Source organism: Peromyscus eremicus, chromosome 5, assembly GCF_949786415.1.
Source record: "Peromyscus eremicus chromosome 5, PerEre_H2_v1, whole genome shotgun sequence".
Taxonomy (NCBI): domain Eukaryota; kingdom Metazoa; phylum Chordata; class Mammalia; order Rodentia; family Cricetidae; genus Peromyscus; species Peromyscus eremicus.
The window spans coordinates 63,051,492-63,060,450 of NC_081420.1; the positions used below are offsets into that span (position 1 = coordinate 63,051,492).

General features: G+C 42.2%; 1 long non-coding RNA gene across 1 annotated transcript; it reads right to left on the reverse strand.

Moving 5' to 3' along the window:
• Positions 1-349: 349 nt before the first annotated feature.
• On the reverse strand, positions 350-8,165 carry LOC131910526 (uncharacterized). The gene is made up of 2 exons (XR_009379148.1): positions 8,002-8,165; positions 350-594 (listed from the first exon to the last, which is right to left on the reverse strand). It is a non-coding gene; the product is annotated as an uncharacterized LOC131910526 (long non-coding RNA).
• Positions 8,166-8,959: the final 794 nt, after the last annotated feature.

Genomic DNA, 8,959 nt, shown 5'->3' on the forward strand with positions numbered 1-8,959 from the left:
GGTTTCTGAGATTTCTCAGAATCCTCCAGCTGTATAAACAGAACAAGAACTTAGTTCTCCAATGAGCCTAGCCTAGCCTTGGGATGTGTAAATGATCCATTAACCACTAGGCTCACCTAAGTTTGGTTCTGAGATGTTGTAAGCTGACCTCAAGCCACATGCATGAGTGGAGAGCCTACTATGGCACGTCAGACTCAGCCACAGGCTCCGTTCTGAGGCCGCCAAAATGAATTATTGTGCTTGCAGTTTTTGAAGAACTCCAAGGATTAGGACTGCCAGGGGCTAAGACAAATGGTTCAAGTTATGCCGGACAGAAACTAACAGAGAGAGTTCAACAATGAGAGTGGAAACAAGGGTTGGAATATGATTCATTTCCCCTGAAATTAATGCTGCACACAGAGCGTGAGTCTTTTGTGGTAGGGAGGTGCTGAAGATCGAATCCAGGTCCTCGTGAACGCTAGGCACACACTCTTCCACTGAGCTACAGCCACATTGCATTCCCATCTGTGAAGCTGGCTTTGCTCTGTTAGGCTGTAGGGCTGTCATGATGGAGGGATGGAGTCATGGTGCTGACAGAGGATCTAAGAACAACTTCTATGAAAAAAGCAGAGGCAGAAAATGTCTGTAGTTCTTTTTATTTTATTATTATTTTATTTTATGTACTTTATTTTATTTTTTATATGGGCGTTTGGTTATGGGTGTTTGGTCTGCATGTATATATGTCCACCATGTGCATACCTGGTGCCTAAGAAGGTCAGAAGAGGATATCAGAACTGGGGTTACAGAAGGTTGTGAGCTGCCATATGTGGGTTCTGGGAACTGAAGCTCTTAACCACCAAGGCAACTCTCCAGCCCTGGCAGAAAGTATCTTATTTCAGAACAATAGGAAGCACTAAGATTCAGGAGTACTGATTTATGAGTGACCTCCAGGTCATAGAGTTTCACACTCTATTTTTCTTAATTTAAAACTTAATTCATACCTTGCATTGAATACCTGAAAACACTTTTATGCCATATATGAAGGAAATAATAGGGTTCCCTTGCCATCATTAGAAATCTCTTGAAAATTGTGCACTAATTTATGAAAACTGCAGGAAATTCTTTTATATTAAAAGCTCCTTCTTTTAAGTTATTTAATTTTAGAAGTTAAAATAAAATAAAAATCCTGTATCATATTTTGCAAGGTCTTTAATTAAACTACTGGGATTACCTAATGAAATTTGGTTTAAATTATGACTTTCTATACAATAAACATCTCTCTCTGTGCACTATTTATAAGATCTGATTAATTTTTCAAACTAATTTCGAATCTTTTAAAGCAGGATTTATTTGTTTAGTGTAGGTGTACAAGCCTGCATAAGTTTTTTGTATAGTACATACACACTGGTGCCCAGGTAGGTCAGGAGAGGGCACTGGACCTCAGGAACTAGAGTTACAGGCTGTGAGCGGCCATGTAGATGCTGGGAATGGAACCCAGATCAGCAAGTGCTCAGTTATCTCCCTAGCCCCCTATTCCTAAATCTTAATTTTTTTGCTCAGATTCAACTGAAGGCACAAAAGAAAGTAATCGTGCAATTGGATTTTTTACTGAGTTGAGAAAATGACATTAATTGTGAGTATTAATGGGAACTGGGGTGAATTGCTTTTCTCTTTGTTGTGACCAACTATCTGACAGGAAAGGCTTATTTGGGCTTCAGCTTTAGGGTACAACCTGTCATAGTGAGAGAGGGTGGCATCTTGAGTGGCTCCTGACAGTGGAGACAAGCATAAGGCTGCTTGCTTACATCTATGTAGCTCAGAAAGCTGAGGAAGAAGATGCGCATGCTTAGTGGACTCTCTCCTTTCACCCTTTTTGATTTAGTCCTGGATTCCAGCTCACAGAACGGTTCCACCCCGTTCAGGGTTACACACCTTAGTTACAGCCCCTAGAAACATCTTCAAAGACAAATGGAGAGATGTGATTCTAACTCCATTAGAGCTGTCGATGAAGACCAACTATCACGGCCTCTTTTATCTAAGAACTTGGAATGAATTCTGTTTATGTGAAAAATACCTTTACCTTGATATTTAAATGTGTCCCTTGAAAGTGAAAGTACAATCCTGTTATTTTCTATGAACAGAAGAAAAGGCCCCAGCGCCTGAAGCCACTGAGCTGACTGGATTTTCATCAGCCACAGGAAAGAAATGTTTATGCCTTCTTTCTAATAAGAAAGGAGTTTCCTCTCTCAGAACCTCAGCCTTAACCTAAGGAATCAAACTTAAGATGAGAATTGTATTGATTTTAAACATGTTGGCAATTAATCATAAAACCAAGAGAAATTACTAGTGTGATGGTAGCCATGGGGCAAAATCCCTCTATTTTAAAACTTGGTTTATGGTTTCCAAGCATGACTTACCTGGACATAGTTTAGGGAAAGGCACTGGGCCTTTAAAAAGCAGATCACCAAAACTCTTATGTCTGAACCTTCTTATTAAAATCTCTGGCTTGATGAGTGGCCATGATTATGCCAAAAATTTTCTTAGTCAACTTTCTATTCTATTAAATTTTAAACTTGGAAAGTTACCACTCAAAGGTGAAAAGGATAATATTTTAAATTGAAGACAATTCACTTGCTTAATCAAGTCTAAAGCATTTTGTGCGAGGCACTGTGCCTGTCTCGTGAGGGGTACCCTGATTTGCCTTGGCAGCAATCAATGCATGCCCAAGCTTGGCAGGACAGCCTTCCCTTAGCTTTTCAGTGAAGGAGCTCCAGACACTTCCCTTTCAAGGATCCCAGGTGCACTGCGCAGGAACTAAATGTCAGAAGTGAAAGAGAAGAGGTTTGGAAACAAAAGCCCATTTTGTCTTTTTCTGTTTATAAAGGAAATGCTGGATTTCCGTAACAGCATCTTAGACAGGGGCTGCCAGGATGCGAAAGTGCAGGTACAAGCCAAGAGTGGGGCGTAAACAAACAGGACCACTCCGCGAGTTCGGAGCATTTCCATTTCATGTCAGAATGGGTTTAGACAGTTATGCAACCAGAGAGCTTGGAATAAAAGGAAACAATGCCCAGGAGAGAGGAATGCTTTGGATCTGGTTCCCAGAGGCCTTGACTTAGCTATTTCTTTGTTAAAACCCAAGGTTATTCCACATGTTGATCATCCTGCGCTCCAGCCCTTGTCTGGACAGGTTTCCTAAGCACTAAGCTGAGACTTAGCATTTCATCCTACTTTCCTGTTGTGCACATGATACGGTGTAGTGTAATGCCATTGTGGCAGTCTAATTTGCATGCTTATTTCAAGAATTCAGGAAGACTCATTTGCCTAAGACTTTTGTTCCTGAGAGACCCCAGAAAAAGGATTTAGCAATGGATGCCTCTCATTCTTTCCTTTAGTCCCCATCATTCTTCAGAGATAGATGAGACACTAAACCTCAACATTTAGAAACAGGTTTTAGGGAATAAAGGTCCCCGCTAGCAAGCTTGGGGGATGGACAAAGCATTTGCTGCACATACATGAGTACTAGAGCTTGGACCCCCAGAACCCAGGTAAAAGCCAGGAAAGCAGAGCGGCCCACCTCTAATTCTAGTGCTCAGACGGTTGAGAGAAAGGATCCCAGAAGCAAGTTCCTAACTAGACTGGCCTATAGTAGTGAGCTCTGGGTTCAATTAAGAGATCCTGCCTCAATGCATAAGTAACTAAGGAAGTTACTTATGCAGAGTAACTGAGGAAAACTCCCTATCTTAACTTTGGGTTTCCACATGCCCAAGGACGCACACATTCACATGTACCCACACATATGTGAGCTTGCCTATACGTGCACACACATATACACACTGTACACACATACACATGTGAAAATAGTAATAAAGCACTCTTCTGAGTTGGGGGATAGCACAGGCCTATAAGACAACACTCAGGAATCAGAGATAGAAAGACTGCCGTGAGTTTGAGGCCAGCCCAGGCTACACTTTGAGATCTGTCTCAGGAAACAGAAACAAAAGAATTAAGAAGATCAGAATATTGCAACAAAGATAGGCCCCAAGCACCCTGGCAAATTCTGTCGCACTATGCATGTTTTCTAATGATCATTAACTTCTGCATACTTCTTGAAATCCATGGAAGAACAGAAGCAGATCATTAAAAATGCAAAGATGTTTCCTGATAGAAAAGTAGGAACAGTATTTGGAAGAGGGAGTAGACTGCATGAGTAAGAGAGCTGGGGTAAAAGTTAGTGTTACAGGTGACAGCCATGGTTTGGGATTTAGTGTCTATCAGGGAGGCTCTCTACAAGAGGGTGCCAAGATGAACAGAGGGGAAATCAGTTGGCATTCATGGCAGAATAGCTCTCATATAAGGAACCCCAGTGAGGAAGGGCATCGATGCCAGTTCTAGAGAGTCATTATAGCAAGAGTAGAGAGGGCTAGTACCTACCTAGCCAGTAAGGATGTGGAATCCAGACTATTTGAAGGCGTGGGCAGGATCCAGCAGGGAAAACAGTGGCCAGGTTCTACAGAGAGCAAGATAGAGTGCTGATGCCAGTGAGGTAGAGGCAGATTTAGTGCCTCTCCACAGAAGACTGCTTGGCCAGAGTGTAGGCATCAGGCAAGAATGAAGCAAGACCAGAGCTATTTGCATCAAAGGCAACAAAAGGAGTAAATGTGGGGTCAGCTACCCAGGCCTGAGGTGAGTGGAACACTGAAGATTGGTAGAGCAGGCTAGAACCAGTGTAGTAAAGGAGACACCATGGTGTCGGATCCTATTGCCTTTATAGTCCGTCTCACTCCTGTGACCTACATGAAGGGGCTGAACAGTCTTCTCTTAACCATATTTGTAGTCTCAGGATAAAAGAAAGCATTGTTCAAGAATGCATTGGTTTATCTGAGTCCCAAGAGTTTTTGGGTTTGGGTTGGAGATTCAGCAATGAGACTGCAGTGTCTGATGACTGGCCCTGGACACAAGCTGACACTTCAGGAATACATCTATTCACAACAAGATGTAGCCTACACTCATAAAAGCAGTGACACTACTCCTTATAGACATCATTAAGCCTATCTACATAATATAAAACCACAGGATATAGGAGTTCAATTATATGCTACCTAATCCACTCACTCATTTTACATCTAAGTTAAGTACCAGAGAGTTTGATTCTTTCCCAAGACCACAAAAGGTTAAGTAAGATGTTGTGTCTCTCTCAACATCCTGTCTTCTGTACATGAAACAAAAGAATGAAGTTATAGTGGAATTATTTAGAGAACTAGCTCCAAAACTATTGTGCTGTCCTATAGCTAATGGACTTTTGTCCTCACCCTCAACTGTACATAAGAATACAGCCCTAAGCCGTGGTGGCAAGTGATAGAAAGCTCATGACACCATTTGCAGAGAAAGGACTCCACAAATACTGAAGGACGGATTTGGAAGTTAGTAGATGTGGACATTGTGAGTTCACTCTCTTTCATGATCCATTAGGGGAGAAGAAATAGCATGTGTTGGGGGAGGCAGACCCTGTTGTCAAGATTCAAATGTGGAATGTTCCCCAGAGGTTCATGTATTTGAAGTGGGTCCTCAGCTGTTTTGGAAGATGGTAGAACTATCAAGAGGTGGAACCTTGATAGATAAGGTGAGTCACTGGACTGTGACTTGAAGTTTGAGGGCCCAGGCCACTTCCTGCCCATTCTATGCTTTCTGACTGCAGATACAGTGAGACCAGATACCTCATTTCCTGTCACCATGACTTTCCCACCATGATGGACTATATCCTTTCAAACTGCAAGCCCAAATAAACCTTCTTCCTTCCTTCCTGTCAGGTCACAGTGATGAGAAAAGTAACTGAGCTGCATCTGCTAGCTTTATTTCCGTTTCCCCGGGGAAGAACGTGATGAGGACACATCCCAGCAGCTCCCATCAGGCAGTTCTCAGACTGTGAATATTCTTTAGCAAAATCTTGGCCTTATAGTCTTTTCAAACAATACAAGCAAAACTCAAATCCAATTTTATTTTCTCTAATGCAATTGTTCTCAACCTTCCTACAGTGCTGTGACCCTTTAATACAATTCCTCATGTTGTGGTGACCCCCAACCGTGAAATTATTTTCATTGCTACTTCATAACTATAATTTTGCTACTGTTATGAAACATAATATAAATATCTGATATGCAGGTATCTGATATGTGACCCCCATGAAAAGGTTGTTCAACCCCCAAAGGGGTCATACCCCACAGGTTGAGAACCACTGCTCTAATGTGCTCCATCCTTACATTATTCAAGTGCTTCTCCATGGCAATCATTCTTCTAGCTCACTCTGCCCTTAGCCTTGATTTATGCTTCTTCTATACTTGGATTAATTTCAGCAATCACATTGCTTTCCCCAGTCTCGGTTATCTCTCTCTTAAATCCCATGGCTGGGAACAAAGAATTCTGTACCTCCCAAATGGTTTGTGGCTTCTTCTTCTTATATCCAAAGTCCTTATTGGGGCTTTGAGAGTCATCTGGCATCTTCTTTCTGATTTCCACGCTCCTGACAAATGCATTATACAACGGGATTCTATGCTACCAATCATTGCTTTCCATGTGCATTATCTTATCAAGAATCCACCCTTCAATCCATGAGAAAAAGCAGGCAAAGGGCCCAATGTCCATTACTTCATAAGCACTCAGTAAATATTAGGTCTCTTCCAAGAGCATATCAACTCTCTTCCAGCAATGTTCTATGAGCTCCCATTCGCTCATCTATCCTGCACAGTTGGCATTTAGTTCAGGTTACTTTGTGTCCTTATTATCTTTTAACCTTCAACTGCATTTCAGCCTTTAAGCACAAGGTCTTCCAGCTCTGTATTTCTGTTTCTCTATCCAGTGGCCTGGAGATAAGAGCTTAATAGCTTCCACCAACGCTGTTGCTATAGCATTGCTAGAATGTTCTTAGCTCCGAAGATGTCTGTATCACTGCCTCACCTTTTAAACCCCACAGCAAAGTACAGAATGCAAGCATGTGGGGTAAATTAAAGAAGAGAAAGAGAAGAAATATGTATGGGCCATCTTTGCTTTTCTCTAGAAATCCTCTCACACTAAAGAAAAAGATATGGAGGGACAGTAACAAGTGTCCAGGCAGTGACATGTGTCAGCCTCATCATTCGAGTCTAGTGCCTGTGAACTTCTGACTCTGCTGAAAAATGAACCAAGTCATGGTGGGTTTATGGATCTTAACTCTCTCAGCCTGATAATGGTAAACGCTTTGCGAATTGAGCCTTCTTTGTAACCTTAATGAACACCCAGAGGAGATTCCTCTCTGACTTATTCATGCATGCAAGCTTCCGGATGTTCTACCTGACTTCAGGTTGAGATACCTAGCATCTTGGTACATCCACATACAAATCTAAGATGGTTGTTTCTTTCAGACATTCCCCAAAAGCATTTGACAAAACTTGCCTTAATGCTTTATAGACCTTCCCCTTTGAGAAAAGAAAAAAAAGCATTGGTGATTGTTTTTATTCCATAGATGGAAAACCAAGAAATGGGCAATTTCAGTGGCTTGTCCCATTCACCTTGATATAACAGTATATCCTTAGCTAGTAGATGAGTCTTTTGTTCATCTTGAGGTGCAAATGCTAAGCTGTTCATGGTTAACCTACTGTATTTGTGGTACAAGTAAGATGTTACAAGTAGAAGCTTGAGGGGATCTTACTTAAATGGACATGCAATTCATAAACCACACCACCATTCATACAGAGCAGTAGCTAATGAAGACCAAGGTTAGCACCCAGGTAAGTGCCAGCTCATACCAACCAGTTATAGCTTTGTTTCTGAAACTTGTTTTACATTGTGTGTGTGTGTGTGTGTGTGTGTGTGTGTGTGTGTGTGTGTGTGTGTGTTTGTATGTGGGCACATGCATATGCTCATACATACATGCCCAAGCACACATGCTGAGGTCAGAGGGTAACTTGCAGGATCTGGTTCTCGCCTTCTATTACATGAGTCTTGGAGACTGAACTCAGTTCTTCAGGTTTGGAGGCCAGTGTTTACCTGCTAAGCCATCTCACTGGCTCTGACAGCTACAGTCCATAGGGGCTGAGGAAAGTCTTCCACAGCAGCCCTCAGTGTCTGTGTCACCAATTAGGAAATATAATTGGCTGCTCCTCTCTGCTCTTTGAGTGTTATATCAGGTGTCATGTGACTTCAAAAAAGAACAAAAAGTAGTATCGGCTGTTGCCAGGGAGACTTACGAACCATCTGAATTGCTATAGCATCATAGAAGCAAGATTCCAGTCATCGGTCTTTATAGGCTGTTGAAATCTATCTCATATTTTTAGAATGTGTGACATTTAACACATTGATGAATATTCCCAGCTCCAGTACACACACCTCGCTTTCACATTTAGATGGGGTTTTTCAGCTCAACTGGCTGACTTCCCCTTCCCCTGCCCCTCCCCCCTGGTAAATGCTGGGTCTCCTTATGAGTAAGGATAATTTTTTCTATACTTTCCTCATTTCCTTCATGCTGCTTTATTCTTGCTTCCGGTTTCCTTCTGATTCCATAATTAAAATCACTTTCTCCCTGGGCTGTCTGTCCACTTCTACCAGACTCTCCTTTGGCAGCCCCAGATACGACTGCATCCAGCTCTTCGTCTCCATTGCTCTTATGTGATCACACTTTAAGCTCATTAGTCGGGTGCTCACACCCAGCTCAGGATTTCAGTGGAAGGTGTAGTTACTTCCCTCCTGCGTTTTGTCTCCGAAGTTGCCGTCCTCTATCAACCAAGATGACTCCAATTCACTGACTTCTCCAGGCTTTGCACAAAGCTACCACTCTTCTAGGTCTGGAGTAAGAGGTATCTCATTCTCCATTTTTATGAAAACTGCTAACAGGATTATCTTTACCTTAGTATAACACACTCACACACACACACACACACACACACGCACACACACGTGCGTTCTCACACACACACACACACACAGAGAGAGAGAGAGAGAGAGAGAG